We start from the raw sequence: 21415 nt of genomic DNA on the forward strand, positions 1-21415 counted from the left end.
AGAATAACAGTACCAGGTCAGCATCCAGATTTATCTTTCTTGACGTTTCCCTAACTCGGCTAAGGCGAATGCCAGGAAGATGTCTTTGAAAAGGACAAGGCCGATTTCCTTCCCCTTCTTATACAGTCCAAGTCTTTGCTATGTCGCAGAGTGGGCCAACTCGCCTCAAAACCTGGATATAACATAAAATGGATGTAAAATTCAACAAAATTGTGTTATTTTTAGATTATTTTAATCACTTATTAGGAATACGATGTCGGAATTAAAAAATTCAAAATGGCGGGTACAATTTGCCAAACTAAAGATCATAAATTTAGCGGATTCGTGTGAAACCTCGGGTATAAAGTATTGTGGGGTCGCTGATAGCGAACTAGAAGTCGAAATTACTTTACTGAAATGTTTTATACGATATTTTACATTTTTAAATTGAAATAATAGTGACATTCGTCGCTTGTATCGTTATAACTTTCAGAAGGGTCAGTGTCGTGTTGTCCAGTGGGAGATACATCTACATCTACATCTACATGGACACTCTGAAAATCACATTTAAGTGCCTGGCAGAGGGGTCATCGAACCACCTTCACAATTCTCTTCTCTATTATTCCAATCTCGTGTAGCGCGCGGAAAGAACGGACACCTATATCCTTCCGTACGAGCTCTGATTTCTTTTATTTTATCGTGGTGATCGTTTCTCCCTATCTAGGTCGGTGTCAAAAAACTATTTTCACATTCGTAGGAGAAAGTTGGTGATTGGAATTTCTGAGAAGATTCCGTCACAACGAAAAACGCTTTTCTTTTAATAATGTCCAGCCCAAATGCTGTATCATTTCAATGACACTCTCTCTCTCATATTTCGCGGTAATACAAAACGTGCTGCCCTTCTTTGAACTTTTTCGATGTGCTCCGTCAGTCATATCTGGTAAGGATCCCACACTGCGGAGCAGTATTCTACAAGAGGACGGACAAGCGTAGTGCAGGCATTCTCCTTAGTAGATCTGTTACATTTTCTAAGTGTCCTGCCAATAAAACGCAGTATTTGGTTAGCCTTCCCCGCAACATTTTCTGTGTGTTCGAAAAGCAGATCTTTTATCTCAGATGACATCTGTTTATCTTCTCCAATTCTCATTTGCTGGACTATGGAGATGAATAAATAAGAAGATGCTAGACGCCGATGAAACACAACATGCACCGCTTTCTCACTGGGGTTTTTGGGTGTAAAATCTTCTCGATAACGTTGGGTATCCTTTTTCTGAGCTTCCAGTCGGTTAAAGGAGCAGCTTCGATTATGGCATGCCTGTGCATCAAAAATATGTAGACTGATGTCGGCTTCGCTCATTATTGCAGAATATTGTGAGTCCCGCGAAGTTGACACTCGGTTTTTGAAAAATACACATTCTTTTCAGATTTCTTGATAGCTATGTTTTAGAGTTCTCTGTACAAAATCTGAATAGTTATGTAGCATTTCGCAAACAGAACAACGTTATTGGGGAAATTTTAATTTTGTAAAAAAATTATTTGCCAATTTGAGGAAAAAATTATCATCACAATTCCGAATCTCTGCCGAAGAATTCTGCACAAAACCCTAATGGCAATTTTTGTGCAAATAATAGCTAATGAGACTGCAATAATGAGGGACCCATTTTTACCGTGTGGCCCTGCAGCATGGTAGAAAAGTGACCATCCGCTAAAAACGTTCAAATATGTGAACGCAAATACATTTGAACTCGTTAACTCTACCGTTAAGGTAGTAGGAGAGTCATTTACAAAAAGTGGAGCCACAAAGAGGAAATTTTGTAAGCAACGATTTCGGATAGTCCTAACACAGGTAGAAGCTTAGTGTTAAGTCGATATACATCATTACAAATTGTGATAAACATACCTGCTGGAATGCTACCCATCTTATTTTATCCTGAAAACTAGGTAGGATCGCTGTCATATATTAAACAGGCCACATAAACAATATCTCAAAAATGTGTCGTTGTCCTATTCACTGTTTGCCCTCAAATGTCACGGCACGTATCATATCGACTTGAGACTGGAATGACACCACAGAACTGGACAAGAATGCACCTGTGCAATTATTTCGTGGGACTAAAATCGGAACGCGCATCTTTATTTTCTTATTCCGTCCAGGTTTCGGAGCAAGTTGGCCAACTGTGCGTCATTAGGACATCAAACCTTTATTTCCTTCCTTTACAGCGTGTCATAGTTCCACTCCTTGTCCCGAGGCATTGTTTGCAACCAGGTACTTGTTGATGATAGTGAAATACTCCTTTTCAAGACGAACATAAGCTCTCTCTTTCATTTGTTCTGTTGTCACATAAGTAGACAGGATAACAATAAACATGTAAGAAACTATGACTGTGGATAAGCCACGTAGACGCATTTACACTGAAGAGCCAAAGAAACTGGTACAACAGCCTAATATCGTGTAGAGCCACCGCGAGCATACAAAAGTCTAAAGTAGTGCTAGAGGGACCTGACTCCATGAGTTCTGCAGAGGACGAGCACCTCGTAAGCCATCATAGATATCCTCTATAATGTTCATGTCTGGAGAGTTTGGTGGCAAGCAGAAGTGTTTCAACTCAGAAGAGTGTTCCTGAAGCCACTCTGTAGCAGTTCTGAACGTTTGGGGTGTCGCATTGTCCTACTGGAATTGCACAAGTCCGTCGGAACTCACAATGGACATAAATGAATGCAGGTTATCAGACACAGTGCTTACGTACGTGTCACCTGTTAAAGTCGTATCTAGACGTATCAGGGGTCCCATATCACTCCCACTGTACACGCCTCACACTATTACACAGCCTCCACCAGCTTGAACAGTCCCTTGCTGACATGCAGGGTCCATGGATTACCAATACACGACCATCCACTCGCTACCGTTTGATACGAGACTCGTCTGACCAGGCAACAAATGGTTCAAATGGCTCTGAGCACTATGGGACTTAACTTCTAGCCGGCCGGTGTGGCCGTACGGTTCTAGGCGCTACAGTCTGGAACCTCGGGACCGCTACGGTCGCAGGTTCGAATCCTGCCTCGGGCATGGATGTGTGTGATGTCCTTAGGTTTAAGTAGTTCTAAGTTCTAGGGGACTGATGACCTAAGCAGTTAAGTCCCATCGTGCTCAGAGCCATTTGAACTTAACTTCTGAGGTCATCAGTCCCCTAGAACTTAGAACTACTAAAACCTAACTAATCTAAGGACATCATACATATCCACGTCGAGGAAGAATTCGAGCCTGCGACCGTAGCGGTCTCGCGGTTCCAGACTGTGGTGCCTAGAACCGCTCGGCCACCTCGGCCGGCACCAGGCAACATATTTCCAGTCATCAACAGTCCAGTGTCGGTGTTTGCCGGCCCAGGCGAGGCGTAAAGCTTTGTATCGTGCAGTTATGAAGCGTATACGAGTGGGCCTTCTGCTCCGAAAACCCATTTTGATGCTGTTTGTTTGAATGGTTCGCTCGCTGACACTTGTTGATGGGCCAGCATTGAAATCTGCAGCAATTTGAGGAAAGATTGCACTTCTCTCACGTTGAACGGTTCCTTCAGTCGACGTTGGTCCCGTTCGTGCAGGTTCTTTTTCCGGCCGCAGCGATGTCGGAGATTTGAAGTTTTACCGGAATCCTGGTATTTACGGTACACTCGTGAAATGGTCGTACTGGAAAAACCCACTTCATCGCTAGCTCGGAGATGTTGTGTCCTATGGCTCGTGCGCCGACTATAACACCACTTTCAAACTCACTTAAATCTTGATAACCTGCCATTGTAACAGCAGTAACCGATATAACAACTGCGCCAGATACTTATTTTCTTATAGAGGCGTTGCCGACCGCAGAACCGCATTCTGCCTGTTTACATATCTCTGCATTTGAATACGCATGCCTATACCAGTTTCTTTGGCGCTTCGATGTATATACGTTATTTGTTCTAGAGTCGAGGACAGCTCTGAAACACTTTCAGAGCCGATAGCATTTTGTTTTTGTTTTTCCCATTTGCTAGATATGCCTATGCATTCACTGTTTTAATGGTGAATGAACATTAAGTACTAAAAAGCCTTCACGAAACTTAATTATAAATTTTCTGTCGTATGAGAAACGCTGTCTCCAGTCGGGTGAGCTAAAGATAAAGTATCATGCTATCATCCCTTAATGTTCGCTGCCAGTAACATAGTAATTGCTAATTTATTCTGACCCCTTGCATACGATATACATAAATATTTGGGCGTAATTAACGGGTACAAGGCTCGATGGACTCGTGGAAGGCAGCAATGTGAAATTACACGTTGGACACGCGGTCCGCCGAGATCGAATGTAATTACCGAAATGGGTGGCGGAATTCATCAGGTGCTCGCGCGCCTCTTTTGCACGCAGCGATGGCCGGCCGGCGTCCATGCTTCCCACAGAGCTCTTTTACGGTTCGCCGCCCTGGGGGCCGAAGCGTTCAATAGCCCGCCGGTGTTTGTCGTCAGCGTCGAGTTTCCCGGAATCGCTTCCCAATACTGTGCCGGGAAAGTTCACCCCATACCTCCAGCGAAGATGAGGAATATGTAATCGTGCAGCGAATTCCTATGCAAATAGAGACTGTCAAACATGGAATGCTGACCGATAAATGTATAATTAAGTGAAAATTTCCGTCAAGTTCCGAAAATGCTGTTGTGTCTTTGGTGACTTCTTGTTTTTAAGTGAGAGCACGTTGTTGGCATATCTTGTTCTATTTTAGTATAGCTAACATCTGAAAAACGGTCTTATATGTTTCATTAACCGCAATGCTTCCTACTTTTTTGTAGAATTTATTGGCTCAAATGGTTCAAATTGCTCTGAGCGCTATGGGACTTAACATCTATGGTCATCAGTCCCCTAGAACTTAGAACTACTTAAACCTAACTAACCTAAGGGCAGCACACAACACCCAGTCATCACGAGGCAGAGAAAATCCCTGACCCCGCCGGGAATCTAACTCGGGAACCTGGGCGCGGGAAGCGAGAACGCTACCGCACGACCATGAGCTGCGGACGTAGAATTTATTACCATGGTGGGTGGTAATGAAACTGAAAATATTCCGTTTTCCCTTATGGTATCGTTGAAATGAAAATTACAGTGTTACATAAAGGAGTTCTTCGAGAGAAGTTCGAAACAACGTATACCTAAAATAATATGACGGTTAAGGGTTTGTTTATGAAATAACTTTCCTACTACCTGGTAGCAGAAAACCCATTGTTTTTACTGTCGCAGGCTTTCACCAATCGTTTCTAACGGACCGAATTAAAATATGATACAGAGATTCCTATATTAATAAAAAAAACGTATTTGCCGATTAATGATGCACAAACTTTCTTAAGTTTATATCTTCGTTTGAGAATACTCCCAAGTCTTGCCGTATCAACCTAAATACGCGTTGTATTGGATAGCACCGAGTTGAGCCAAGAGAAAAACATTTCAAGAAACTAACTTTCGTTACTAAGCGTTTGCTTTTCACTGTAGTGTTACAAGTGCTTTTTATTGAAGAATCCAGAAAACCAGACATAGGAAATAGTGTACCGAAAACAGTGTCTGGAGAAATAAAAGAAGAAATTTTTTGTTAACGCCCCAATGACAACCCCTATTTTCATTTTCATTCCGACAAAGGTAGTGTTGACATGCGAGTCACGTAAGTACTTTGGACTGAAGTGCTACTCACTTCAGCGCCTTACTTACACGCAGTATCATTTCATTGCTAATGGGCAGATTCCCGTGACTGATGGATGGGAAGAGCTGGACCAGTTTCCTGGCCCCGACATTCTCCGAGCCCTAATCCTACAAGACGTTTATGTGTGGGTATTTTGAAAGCTGGTGTATATCGAACCCCGGTACAAGAGCTGTGTATCTTTGTGCCTGTGTTGTAGAGGGCTGAGAAATGATGCGCAGTACTCCAGTTGATCTATCAATGAATGCGAAATTCAATGCGACGGTGGGTTGACGTGGTAGCGTTGAACGTTCCAGGTGAGAAAACGTTCCATGTTGCGTACTGCTGCGTTCTATACATGTCCGTTTCCCATGGTTCATGTACTGTCAAGAGCTTCAGAGAGAAGAACGTAGGCCGGTCGGTGTGGCCGAGCGGTTCTAGGCGCTTCAGTGTGGAACCACGCGACCGCTCCGGTCGCAGGTTCGAAACCTGCCTCGGGCATGGATGTGTGTGATGTCCTTAGGTTAGTTAGGTTTAAGTAGTTATAAGTTCTAGGGGGCTGATGACCTCAGATGTTAAGTCCCATAGCGCTCAGAGCCATTTGAACCATTTTTAGAAGAACGTAGAAATAGAAAAATAGCAGTAGAATATAGAAATAGAACAATACCCGACTCGTATCCGTATAACAAAATATTTTCCTCTGTATGTATAATTAATCTTAAATCTTGAGAAATAATAGAGCCTCTCTAACAAATAGAGAAATTTGTGTTTTTCAGAAGTTTTAGGTAAAGATATCAGTAACTGGATGAAAATTCCGAAAGTGACAACACCACTTGCAGTATTTTAGTTAAGACTCTGCTACAAGTTACGATATCTAAAGGAAATGAGAAGAAAAATATTTCAGTCGTTTACCATCTAGTCACGTTAACTTTGCCACGACTGGAAGGCAACAGTTTTCGATTACGTCGTAATCATTCTAGTAAAGACCTGGCAACGATGTTGCAATTTCTTCCTCAGCAGCACATAGAGTTCTACGGTAAACTTTGCACTATCTGATCCCAAGAATGGCGCTGCATAAAAAACAGGAATCAACACTGAGAGATTTTTTTCTTGAATTTGATTTTATTATTTTTTCGCAAAAGATTGACTTCATTTATAGTAGTTAAAACGTTACTGCTGTATTTCTTTACTTGTACTATCACAAATGAAACGTAGTTCCTCAGTATTAATGGCATATGAAACAAAACTTTCGTGCTGACGCTTAGAACTAGTTAGGTTCCTGTTATGGAGCCTAGAACAATCTTAGTAAACCATTTATTTTCTAGTTTGTCTCGTTATTTCTTGAAATGATGATGCGAGCAGAATAATTCTGTGGTATGAGAAAACCTTCTCATTATTTTATACAAATGAGTTATGTACACAAAGACATACTTCGTTTCTTGATTCTCTTGACAAACGAGAGATATGACCATCAGACGTTTCCACTCTTCGTATAGTGGTCCGCTGTAGGGGCAACAACATCTTTCCTCTTCCGTGACAGAGTGACGTCCGAGTCGAGACAAACGTGTTCCCTTTGTAGGCAACAAAAGAACTTGTAGTTGACAGAAACCTATGGAAAGGAACAAATTGTGAGAGAAAAAAGAAGTGGTGGCCGAGCGGCGTGGGATTCGTCGGCACGCTTGGATTCCCGCAGCCGTGCTCGAGTGCTCAGAATTTCACCGTCCGCTGCCTTCATTGGTTTGATGGCCTTCCGCGGTTTGCGCCTACCGCAGTTCAGCGCTGCGAATCCTCCCTGGGATAAGTTTAGATCATCCGATCTTTGTAATTAAACACTCACAGGTTTCTTCAAATACAGAGTACCGGTGTAAACTAAAAGGAGCGGTGTTACTCGAAGAACTAATCAACTCTGCCCCTAAATCTGAGACTACTATCTTATCTATACACACTCTCTCAGAAGCAGACCTAAATCGGCGCTATAAAAAATTTTGTTTATGTATGAATTTAAGCGACTGTATGTACCTTTATAAAAGTTCGTCATTACAAGCTCATCATCGTTATTATTATTTACTAAATATATTAGACACGTATGATGTTTCAGAACTATTTTAAATTTCTTCCTCGGTTGCGCCAAATACTTTCAGTGTCACAGTCAGCATTGCACAACATACTTCTGCAGCCTTTTATAGCCCATTCTAACACAATTATGCAACATCTCACCGTATTCTTCAGTTTTCTTAGGAATTCAGGAGATATTCGGTTACAGCCTAATTTACGCGTTTGGGATTCGTTTTAGTATACTACAACCTTCAGCTCCTCCAAATAACTTCATTTAAGCAGTTTAAATTCAAGTTCTACCGCTTTTTTTCCAGAATCAATGCATTGCTGCTGTAAAGAAGAGTTGGAAATGAAATTTTTTGATTTGGGTTTTGTGATGCTGCTTTTAACTGTTTTTTTTTCTTACTGCGTCATATACACTCATGGGCCAAAAAATTATCAATATCTGCTTAATTATGTGATGGTTCACCTTCGGAACCCAATAAAGTAACTATTCTGGATGCAATGGATCCGAAAATTTCTTGTTAGTTTTCCGAAGGTGTCTACACAGAAGGAACATAATTACCGTAAGTTACGGGCCGATGTTTGATGACCACGGCGTTGTCGCCCGGTAACATCCCAGACGTATTCCATTAGGATAAGATCAGGCGTATTTGATGAATGAAATCAACGTGAGGTCACTATCATGCTCCTCAAACGACTGTAAAAGAATCTGGCCTTGTCACACAGACATATAAGGTATCCTGCTTGAATATACCAAGCCGTCGGGGGAAACATCAAGCGTTGTGGGATGCAGATGGTCCGCAATAATGTTCACGTAGTCCATAGCTGCCATGGTGGCTTGGATTACTACCACACGTCCCCCGTAATAACACCTAACCTACTTCACAGACAGGGCACGTCTTCAACCTCCAAGTTCTTTGATGAGACGTGGACGTCGAGCATGTAATCATCTATTCACGGTTTCACCATCCTACAACCACAGTCCATAGATGCTCAAGACAGTAGCACGTGAACAACAGACCAGCCTCACCGATTCAGAAATGGTGGTTTGGTGCATGTTTCGAGCAGCTGCCCGCCCGGATTACGCCATATACGGACACGGTCATCTACCTGGTGTAACAACAAACGTAATTCGTCCGACCAGGTGGCACGTTTTCATTGATGAAAGATCCAATCTCGATGATCCCGTGCACACCGCAGTCATAATTGACGATGCTGTTGGGTCAACACGGGAACACGTGGATGTCGTCTACAAAGCCCCATGTTCAACACTGTGCGCTGGTCGGTGTTCTCCGGAACACATGCGCTGGTAACACCATTGTACTCTGACGTCAATCTGCCAAAGATCTCCACCTATCATACTTTACAGACTGGGCACTTCTTCGACCCCCAAGTTCTTTGATGAGACGTGGACGTCGAGCACGTAATCATGTATTCATGGTTTCACCATCCTTCAACTACAGTTCATAGATGCTCAAGACAGTAGCACGTGAACAACAGACCAGCCTCACCGATTCAGAAATGTATTTCCTAGGCGCCGCACCACAACTATTTGCGCTTTGTCAGAGTACCTTATGTCAGTGGATTTCGCCTTTTCTGATCCGTATCGTAGCTAGAATTAGTCGCCATTCATCTCTGCCTCGCTTGTATACTTTCATTACCGCATCATTCACCAGCACGCTGCCAGTTACCGTTCAGTTTGCGATGTGCAGTGGTATAATGTTTTGGCTCAACAGTTCATATCTACAAGGAAGTAAATAGTTTGGTCTTGGTATTTCTATCACATTCGTGTTACACTCACGACTACTTATACCCATATATACAGCAGTGTTCATTTTCAACAGACCCAGTCTATGTGTGTTTTCATGTCCCTATCCTTGAAGGTCATTAGTTAAGTTTTTCTGTTTGTAACTTGACAGTTACATATTTCTGTTATGTTTTGCCGTAGTGTACTCCTTCATCCGAGTCATTTTCATAGTAAACTTTTAAGACATCGTTTACAGTGTAGACCCGTGAGAAAGATATTAGGTAAGATATTAAAGCACACACTCAGACTGAAAGAAAATATTGTTTTTGAAAAGTAAGTGCTTCCGTTACAATGGTAGCAATAACACCGCTAGCTAAAGGACAAATGCGCAGTTAACCTTATTCTAATAATTCGTAAATGTTGCTCGATAAACAGCGCAATTCTACAATGAAATAAAGTTGTCGTATTTTCACACGTGGAAGTTTATGTTTGTATAAAAACATTACCTATCATCATCGTAGAACGTATATTACCAGGCAAAACGAGTTATGCGTTGTATCTGTAGTCCAAGTATAACTGTTTGAATATAATAGAAAACAAGACACAAGGATAAAGGAAATATGTTCTGATATTTTTCACATCCGATACGTCGTAATTTCAACGTAAAACACAAGAAACACTCCATCGTAAATCAGGAATTCTCTTAAAAAAAAATTCAAAGAACGACATCTTCAGTCTGCTGTACAGATTCATGAACGACAGTAGAAAAATTCTCGGTTTGTTTTCGTAATCACTGAACATTTGAGAGTTGACAAGGAACGCAGACTTAGGTTTTCGATGACTTCTTATTAGTCACAGTTTGCCGTTGTAACCTCTCAGCTGTGGATGTTGCGACAGGCGTATAATAATGTTGTGTGGTTGATCGTAATATATTATAGAGATGTGTAATGTTGTGTTGCTGTTGCTGTAAAGGAATGTTGGGTGAAAGGAAATGAATCCCCATGCCTGCCCATAGTCGATCCCTTACGTAAGGCACCACATTTACAGTCTCTACCCGGCAGAAGGAACAGCATGGTCGATGTCACTTGATCTCATTACACGAGACAGTGAGGAGAGGATTCAAATGTAACCCATGATATTGGCGCACATTCTGCAGGTCACCGACAGTATCTCGCCACTTCTGGAGAAGATAATTTCTTTCATCGGTAGGATTTGAATCATCAACACAACTGAGCGGTTTGTTTTTCTCTGTCAAGGAAGCGGATCTCACGTAGAAACGTTTGTCAGTGAGGTGAGCAATGCACCAGGTAAAATAATTCGTGAAATGTATGTGAAAATATTTTTAACCTTATTACCTACTTTCGCGTTAGCTTCACGGCTAGTTCACGAGATAAAAAATATATTTCGCTAACCTAGCTTAGTTCTTAATGATGGTAACTCGAAGTGTGTGTTTAACATGCCGTATGGAAGACTTCTGCGAAGTATCTACAGTATAGCATCAGGCATTAAAAAATAGGAAATTTTTTGACAGTTTGAAATGCCGTTGAGAGCTTCAAGACTAGAAACGACGAGGAGTACGTTTTCATTGCGGGTTCATTTGGAGCCCCTACACATATCTTCACGTCACCATTTCTATAAGCTACACTGGATGTACGTACGTACGCAGTCGTTTACAGAAAGTAAAATCGTATTCCATTGTAGGTCTGGAGAGTTGATTCAGCCGCCCAATTGGAAAGAATGTCTTTCTTCCCATGTCATGCCACGTTTCCTTCATGAAACGTTGAGGTATTTCTTCTGTATGATTGTTGAGAGTGGAGGATTACAGTTTTAGCGTCGTGTTTTGAATATTGATGACAATGAGAGAGGAAGAAAGATGGGGGGAGACTATTTCTCTGGAATATCGCCAAGGAGACGCCGTGCTTAATGTTCCCATCAGACCGAGGTCACAATCAGGAACGCTAAATGCTCTCAATGCATGATGCATTGCGAAGATAATTGCAAATTAATCCAGGACTCTGGTGAAAAGTCTAGTTGTCTGGTCCTGCGCGTTACCACTTGCCCTCCGCTTGTGCGCCGACGACTTGCTACGAATATTTCTTCACCCACGAGAATTCCAAACGGCTCCTTGCGAGTCTAGTGACGCTGTGCGAGTGTGCGTTATCATTATCGGCTACGAATGGGGTAGGTACTTTTGCTTATGAATAGTTCTGGGGACCTTTTCTTGACTGGAACAAAAAATTTCTTACGCACTGCGTTTAATGGAAGTTTCCGTATTCTCGACACTTATTCAGCACGTTTCTGAACGTAAGCATTGACGCTGGTGCTGGAAACATTGTGTGCAACTTGCTTTGTACAATTCCACGACTGACTTCCTTTAATTAAGAATTGATAATGGTTTCATTTCCGTTCTCCATACCATGTATTGTGTGTTGAGGCTATACACGGCTGAGCTGGCTCCCGCCCGTACATTCCTCGTTTTTACACTGCGGTCATGCGGAACAAGCCTTGCGTAAGAATTACGGCTAAATGCTCTATGAAGCACAACGTTTCTACGCCGCATGCTTGGTAATTTTCCTCCTCTGTGTTCGTGACGTCGCGATTTCATTAACAGATACGTACCATTTGGACTATATAGATCTTACGAACTTCATCGTATGCGTCGAGTTTGTTGCTCTCCGTATTATAAAACACGAATCGCGAGCCTGTTTACAATTGTACGCATTTGATCTCTCGTGGCTAGTGATAAATTCAGATACATATAAGACGTTTATGATATGGCATTTATTGCGACTGCAAACACACGTGGTGTGTAACTATACGGATCTAGCCCTCATTACTGTCTTCTACACTATATACTTACACATCTGATACACCACCCATTATTTGGACTAACAAAATTGCGATTCACATTCACTAGAACATGAACATACGGGTAGCGTCGGCTGTCCCACATTCTCAGTACACTGTGATTGGATACATGGGTTCATTAGCTAATGATCGCAAGAGGTGCTTCGCTGCTGCACAGCTCGATTATGTTCCTCTTTGTGCATATATTTTATTCGTAAATGGTGTTACTTGAAGATGCAACAACAATATAACAGAAACCAAGTTAAAAATCAGTCGATTTTTGAAATACTGTTACATGATATTCAACTAGTACATAATACACGATCAACGACAGAATTTAATGTTAGATTTAAACCACAAAAGTGAGAGTAGAAGCTTAAATAAGGTGATTTCAGAATGAAGCTACAGAAATGTATAGATCTGAAAAAGTGGTTCCGAGGATGAATTAATTGCTATATAGCTGAATGATTCTCCTGTGGGTTAAGCGAAGGAATGGATATGGAGATACACAAGTATTTTACTGTTACTCAAGAATGCATTGCCTTTCTGAAAAACTCTAGTTTCTAGTTCATCATATGCTTTCCTTTTCTTTTCTTTTGATGTTTTACTCTCCTTTAACAATGCGTTGATGAACGCTTATCAAATTATTAAGAACCATGTGAATACATAAACATTGGCTCGTTGTCCCAAAAACGAGAATTACTCGTCAATTTTCTGAAGTAGTATTAAATGACACAGTGTTTCTTAAGGAGAATGGTGCTAACATAATTTGAATCACGAGTAACTCAAACATAATTTCAAAGTTAAACGTTTTACCGGTCTGTGTGTGCATTGCCACTTTAAAACAATAATGGTTGACAGTACGGGGAGCTCTGCACCGAACTGTAATGCATCACAACAATGTCACTGGAACATTGAACCACTAAAGTGAAAGAACAGGAGAGGGACCTCCATCCTATTGTTTAGCGCTACTCTCAACATTCCGGCGATGGACAGTATCTCAAACACACCACCCACACCGTTGCATATCTCGTCCAGGAGGCAGCATTCAATCGAATGGAGTTGTCTGAGGTGTCCTCTAATATACAGGGTGTTACAAAAAGGCACGGCCAAACTTTCAGCAAACATTCCTCACACACAAATAAAGAAAAGATGTTATGTGGACATGTGTCCGGAAACGCTTAATGTCCATGTTAGAGCTCATTTTAGTTTCGTCAGTATGTACTGTACTTCCTCGATTCACCGCCTCAATTCACCGAATCCGCACGTAATTGTGCAATCACGTCATCAACACAGATTTTCTGTGAACGTTTGGGCAGGCATTGTTGGTGATGTCTTGATTGGGCCCCATGTTCTTCCACCTACGCTCAATGGAGCACGTTATCATGATTTCATACGGGATACTCTATCTGTGCTGCAAGAACAGGTGCCTTTACAAGTACGACACAACCCGTGGTTCATGCACGATGGAGCTCCTACACATTTCAGTCGAAGTGTTCGTACGCTTCTCAACAACAGATTCGGTGACCGATGGATTGGTAGAGGCGGACCAATTCCATGACCTCCACGCTCTCCTGACCTCAACCCTCTTGACTTTCATTTATGGCGGCATTTGAAAGCTCTTGTCTACGCAACCCCGGTACCAAATGTAGAGACTCTTCATGCTCGTATTGTGGACGGCTGTGATACAATACGCCATTCTCTAGGGCTGTACCAGCGCATCAGGGATTCCATGCGACGGAGGGTGGATGCATGTATCCTCGCTAACGGAGGACATTTTGAACATTTCCTGTAACAAAGTGTTTGAAGTCACGCTGGTACGTTGTGTTGCTATGTGTTTCCATTCCATGATTAATGTGATTTGCAGAAAAGTAATAAAATGGGCTCTAACATGGAAAGTAAGCGTTTCCGGACACATGTCCACATAACATATTTTCTTTGTTTGTGTGTGAGGAATGTTTCCTGAAAGTTTGGCAGTACCGTTTTGTAACACCCCGTATAAATGATTCAGCACACGTGGGATCAGTTGAAAATTGCCATGCATCGTCACAGGAACCCTTCTCACCGTGTGGCACATCACCAGGGCTACTATCAAAGACTGGAACAGGCTTGAGCAGTACTGTCCCAGTCACTTGTGCATAGAACGCCGAGCAGGATCCAAACGTGTTACATCGCGCGCGATGGAACATTACAGCACTGAGTGCTACTCAACATCAGATTCTGATGTGACATATGTATAAAGACATGCGCTATCAACTCTCCTCATCCGGTTTTTCGTCGTAGTGTTACCAGGAAACAGAATCAGTTCAACAGTCAACTTTCTCATTACAATCGTCCGCTGAGTCTACCGTTACTTCTTTATCATTATCTTTCATCAGTTTATAGTTTTAGCTTGCACATTTCCATGTGTAATGAATACTTTTGTTGTTATAATTCTGGCTAAAACATGGATCTGTGTGAAGTTAAAAAAAGGAATCACGCATAACAGAGTAAATGGTGGCAATGCTGAGTTGCTACGAGAAAGTGTGACACGTTACGCCGTCTTTGTTCCACCCAACTGAAGTGCACCTCACTTCTCATGAGATATTTTATATACAGACCCACGTTTTAGCCTTCAACTGTTTGTTTCTGAATTTTTAGTTCCTACATACTGGCTTGTCCAGCCGCTATTATTCCGCTCTTTCCCTCTTCTGAGCTCTATCTGTCGTCTTTCGCATATCACGTTGCAAAGGTCGTCTCTATAAGTACCAACTATAAGTGCCATCATCCCTCATCCTGCATCATACCTTCCCTCACTCTTTTCAGATACCCATCCTATGCGCAGTCATATATACTAATGCATTGCGATGCAAGAAGTACAATAAAACGTCTTGGTCTAATACCCTGCTGAAATATTGGTGTTTTCTTTTTGTATAAACTCTCGTAATATTATTTTTTATTTGTCTGCTATCTCTGCGATAACTGAGAGTATCCTCGAATTGGCCATGAGCATCTCTCAAATTCTCCTAGGGTCAACACTGTTCAAAAAATATAATGGTAAAATCTATAATAAAGTTGTAATTTCTCGTCGTCTTTATATTCACCTAGAGGCATCCATTTTTAATTTGTAATGTCAGTTGTTATTATAGTATTCTAAGATTTGCCTATTATATGTAATAATGAAAACCATGGTTTACATATCACCCTTATTACCCTCAAAGGCAGTCCTACATTGGTATAAAACATCTCTTATTAGATCTCACTCACATACTCTTCTCCTAATTATTCATGCTTCCACGCACTTCAGCAGTCATTTCCAGTAAATCGTCGATTTCTTTTGTTTTCCATGTTTTATTCTTGTACTACCTGCATACACTTCCCCACGAATTTATCCTTACTAGGGTCAGCCAATCTTCAGTTTTGCTGCTAATTTAGTGGACTGTTCATCTATTGAATTACTCAAAACTGTTAAATTATTGGTAATTCCTTGTCCAACGCAATCTAGTTCCGGTGGTATCTTTTTTTTTTATTTATAAAAATTTTGTATGGACGTCCACTCCCAACTATTACTTGACGTTCAATATACGTTTCGAACAAGTCAGACCCCGTTTTTTAATTCTTTCTGACAATTTTCCTGTAAATATACTTCGCCTTGAGGCTGTTCTTCAAGAGTAGAAATATCTTTTAGACTACAAGTGAGTCAATGATTGCTTCACGTTTCTTCTCTCTTTTCCTCTGGCCGAACTTCTATTAGCTGATTTTCGCTACCTACTGCGATCACTGTTCGGGCATAGCTATGCTTTTGCCTGTTTTTATCAATGTACGTCTCCTGGTTGTACTACATATTTCTTATGTAATAAAACGGAACGCCTACAGCCATCCGTACGATGTTTTTTACTATCTGGCTACCAATTTCGGCGCTTCAGTACACTATTTTCAGGCCTTAACCGATGCTGAGGGTGTTAACTGCAATCGTATACATGATTCCATTAACCCACTCAGCGTCAGTTAAGACCTGAAGATGATGTATTGAAGCACCGAAACTGTGTGCCATATAATAAATAACATCGTAAAGAGAGCTGTAGGTGTTCCATTTTATTACATAAGTGAACGGCCGAGGTCCCTCAAACCTCCAGCCGGAAGCATGGACATCCAGAATATATTTCCTAGTTTCCGCAGTCATCAGTGCCATAATATAAAACAACAATTAAAAATTTTAATGCTTGATTCATCGGTCTATTACTATTATTTCCAATTATTAACATTAGTTATTTAACATTATTTAGTAAACAAAGAGAAAGAAGATGTAACATACATTAACTAAAACTCACAATACTGGAACACCACACAAAGAGTCACTGACTCAAAGCACAAATCAGTTGATAAGAACTAAACCGTTCTACATCCGCATCTACATCCATATTCTGCAAACCACTGTGAAGTGCATGGCAGAGTGTGGTTCTGACTGTACGAGTTATTAGGGCTTCTTCCCGTTCCATTCACTAATGGAGCGCAAGAAGAAGACCTGTGTAAGTGTGTCTGTGCGTATTGTCTTTCTTTCTTCTCTTTTTCTCTGACGTTTGTCTCGTATATCACGAAGTCGGCACGTTAATTTTCGGATTTGGCAATGTTAGCTGTAGAGGATGGTCAGAAGCGCTTCCTATCGCCATTTTGTGCACTCTGTAATAAATTTAATCTTGTCTTTGCGGTCCCTACGGTAGCGGTAAGTAGAGGGCTGTAGTATACTCCTAGATTCATCATTTAAAGCTAGTTTTTGGAACTTCGTAAGTATCCCTTCTCGGGGTACATTGCGTGTGTCTGCCAGTTCAGTTTCTTCAGCATCTGTCTTCAGTGCTACCTCTGGTCTTGTACAGCTGTTGTTGTGTGTTTCAATGGCTCTGCCTCTTTTATGTGGGATTTTAAATTTAATATGGCGTCCGGCATCATGAAATACTTTGAAAACTTTGCCTACACGAACGCTTTCAGAGACAAGCTACAGTGCGTGACAGAGAGAATTTCGTATCAATATTATCGCCTTTCTGATCTTTCCCATTCACGTATGTTACAAGGTAAGAATATTTCAAAAATGAATACTTCGACCTACAGTGGAGTGTATGCTGTTTTGAAACTTCCTGGCAGATTCTGACTATGTGTCGGTGGGACTAATCTTGCCTGCTGCCAGCTATAATCTTACCAGCTTAGCTATCCAGGCACTTGGGAAAGTAGGAGGGAGGTAAGCTGTGAGGGTGAGTCGTCAGTCCTGCTTAGATAGCTGAGTCAATAAGAGCTTCGCCCTCGAAACTTAAGGGAAAAATAATTGTCCGAATATCTTGCACGAAAAAAGGAAAGAAAATTAGAGGCTTACGTCCCGTCGATGACGATATCATTAGGGGCGGAGAACAAGCTCGATTTAGGAAAGGACATCGGTCGTGCCCTTTGAAGGGATCCATCCCGGCATTTGCCCAAAACGATTTAGGGAAACGAAGAAAAATATAAATCTGGGCGAACAGACAGGGATCTGAAACGTCATCCTCCCGAAAACGAGTCCAGTGTGCTTACCACTGCACCACAGCGCTCATGTGCTTTGAAAGCCCCCTAAACTCCGTTATCTTATGAGCGTGGATTCTAGGAGCCACGTACACTCCCTATGGAAGATAAGGAGCAAGAACGGTCATGTAATAATGAGCTCCAAGGGAGGTACGCCGACTTGGAGATAAAAGATCTTTGATATTGTAGATTTCAATGACTGAAGGCACACATGGCAACACACCAGGCAAGTGCGAATGTTCTTTCTCTTCTCGTGCTCCAGCTCGACAGTCAAGAGAGCATGGACGGTGTCAATGCGGAGGCGAGTCCGTAGATTATAAGGACTGCACGCGTTGACCTGCCTGCAGCTGACAGCAGAACGATTCTACTGCCGCCAACATACATTGCACGTAGGGAGCACAAACATAAGATAGGAGAAACTAGGGCTCATACGGAGGCATGGAGACAGTTGTTCTCCCCACGCTCTGTTTGCGAGTGGAACTGGAAAGGAAATGTCTAGTAGTGGTTCAGTGTATCCTCCGCCACGCACCGTACAGTGGCTTGCGGAGTATCTACGTAGACGTATAACAGACACGGACAATGGCAGTTGACGTGGACAACATTACCACCCTCTTTAATGTGGAGCTAAAACACTGCTACAGAAAGAACATCCCCCCTTCCCTTGTGTGTGCTTTCAATCACTGAAACCTTCCCTATCAAAGACCTTGTACACTACTGGCCATTAAAATTGCTACACCACGAAGATGACGCGCTACAGACGCGAAATTTAACTTATAGGAAGAAGATGCTGTGATATGCAAAAGATTAGCTTTCCAGAGCGTTCACACAAGGCTGGCGCCGGTGGCGACACCTACAACGTGCTGACATGAGGAAAGTTCCCAACCACTTTCTCATACACAAACAGCAGTTGACCGGCGTTGCCTGGTGAAACGTTGTTGTGCTGCTTCGTGTAAGGAGGAGAAATGCGTACCATCACGTTTCCGACTTTGATAAAGGTCGGATTGTAGCCTATGGCGATTGCGGTTTATTGTATCGCGACATTGCTGCTCGCGTTGGTCAAGATCCAATGACTGTTGGCAGAATATGGAATCGGTGGGTTCAGGGGGGTAATACCGAACGCCGTACTGGATCCCAACGGTCTCGTATCACTAGCAGTCGGATGACAGGCATCTTATCCACATGGCTGTAACGGATCGTGCAGCCACGTCTCGATCCCTGAGTCAACAGATGGGGACGTTTGCAAGACAACAACCATCTGCACGAACAGTTCGACGACGTTTGCAGCAGCATGGACTATCAGTTCGGAGACCCTTGACGCTGTATTACAGACAGGAGCACCTGCGAAGGTGTACTCGACGAACCTGGGTGCACGAATGGCAAAACGTAATTTTTTTGGACGAATCCAGGTTCTGTTTACTGCATCATGATGGTCGCATCCGTGTTTGGAGACATCGCGGTGAACGCACATTGGAAGCGTGTATTCGTCATCGCCATACTGGCGTATCACCCGGCGTGATGGTATGGGGTGCCATTGGTTACACGTCTCGGTCACCTCTTGTTCGCATTGACGGCACTTTGAACAGTGAACGTTACATTTCAGATGTGTTACGACCCGTAGATTTAGCCTTCATTCGATCCCTGCGAAACCCTACATTTCAGCAGGAGAATGCACGACCGCATGTTGCAGGTCCTGTACGGGCCTTTCTGGATACAGAAAATGTTCGACTGCTGCTCTGGCCAGCTCATTCTCCAGATCTCTCACCAATTGAAAATGCCTGGTCAATGGTGGCCGAGCAACTGGCTCGTCGCAATACGCCAGTCACTACTCTTGATGAACTGTGGTGTCGTGTTGAAGCTGCATGGGCAGCTGTACCTGTACACGCCATCCAAGCTCTGTTTGACTCAATGCCAAGGCGTATCAATGCCGTTATTACGACCAGAGGTGGTTGTTCTGGGTACCGATTTTTCAGGATCTATGCACCGAAATGGCGTGAAAATGTAATGACATGTCAGTTCTAGTATAATATATTTGTGGAATGAATACCCGTTTATCATCTGCATTTCTTCTTGGTGTAGCAATTTTAATGGCCAGTAGTGTATGTCAACCTTCCAACAGGTATTCGCGACAACAACGTCATCGTTCTTCCACAGATTACATCTTCAGAGCCTGTCCGCTGTATTTTCGTAGGGGCTCTATTGACTTTTAACGGTCTCTGCAGTGGATCTCTTAACTCGTGCGATGTCTGCAAACTCGCCTACTTGGTAAGGGCTCAAAACTCCGGGGTAGACTCTGCAATTTTTTGTACTAGTATCCTTGATGAGGTTTCCTTCTCAGAATCAGCGCACTTTTACAGAACTCTCTCAACAAATTTGTTTTCGTGTCGCCTTTCCCACTACTGATTTTACGTGTCCGTTCCATCTCATTTCTCTTCGTCGAACCATTCCTAAATATTTTAACGATGTGAGGGACTTCAGAAAATTACTTCCAATCTCGTAATCTTATACTGTCATGATTTTTCATTTGTTATCACGAGTATTTGGAATTCATACACATTTAATGTGATCTACCACAGAGTAGAACAAGCGAAAGTGCTGTCAAATTTGTTCTGTACATTCTTACGGTCGTCTGTCGATGACAATTTTCGGCAGACATCATCACCCTTAACGAACAATCGAGTAGTGCTGCTGATCTTATATGACGAATGCTAAATGTATATGGAGAACGTTCTCATTACTTCCCAGGGACACAGCCAATGCTACTGTAGTTTGTGTTACACATTCGTCTTCCGGAGATTATTACAGACGGAGCACTACGTCCGACTGGAGAAAAACGGAGAAGGAAATCGACCGTAGCCTTCACAGAGCAACAATTCTGGTGTTTGCCTTAAGGGGCTCCGGACAGACTGGAAAATACCGGTCTCAAACAATGTAAAGTTTATTCATATATAAGTTATCTTTTCTCAGAAACTATTGGGAATAAAAATAAAAAAAATTACGTGTAGGTCACACATTTCTAAACACTTCAAGAAAGAAAATTCTAAAAGTATTGATTGGTTTTAAGACAATTATTTTTGTAAAAAGTGGACTTAAAAATAAAAACTGTCTACACTTTCCTATTTAATTAAGGCTCTAACTTCTTTGAAATTTACAGAATAAGAAAACTATTGTGTTAAAATATGCACAATATTCCTGTAAGCATACCTCGTAATTGTGAACAAATTCTGACTTGTAGAAGCTGAGAGAAAGTACATTTTATTCTGAAAAAAAATATAAGTTATAGGAAACAGCCATCAAAGTTGTCAATGCATTCCAGCTTCATATGAAGGGTTATCAGTATCCTCTTCCGTCAAGTCTTGCAATATCTTTCTTCATGCTTGTCTGCGGTGTCTTCACTTTGATTCAAGGTCTCTAACAGCTCTCTCTGATGCTATAAGTCTTCCTTTATCTAAATTTAACATTCCTTTCGCTGTGAAACTACCAACAGTTTGCAGCAGTCTTTTCGGGAATACACAACTTATAACATTTCCTTTATTGAAAGTTGTCACTGCATCGAAGGCACAAAAATGCAGTGTAC

At 42.0% G+C, this 21415-nt stretch overlaps 1 long non-coding RNA gene across 1 annotated transcript in view; it reads left to right on the forward strand.

The window, feature by feature from the left end:
• LOC126184585 (uncharacterized) overlaps positions 1-21415 on the forward strand; it is a 63753-nt gene that overhangs the window by 8421 nt on the left and 33917 nt on the right. The window lies entirely within an intron of this gene.

This window comes from Schistocerca cancellata, chromosome 4 (genome assembly GCF_023864275.1).
Source record: "Schistocerca cancellata isolate TAMUIC-IGC-003103 chromosome 4, iqSchCanc2.1, whole genome shotgun sequence".
In the NCBI taxonomy this organism is placed as follows: domain Eukaryota; kingdom Metazoa; phylum Arthropoda; class Insecta; order Orthoptera; family Acrididae; genus Schistocerca; species Schistocerca cancellata.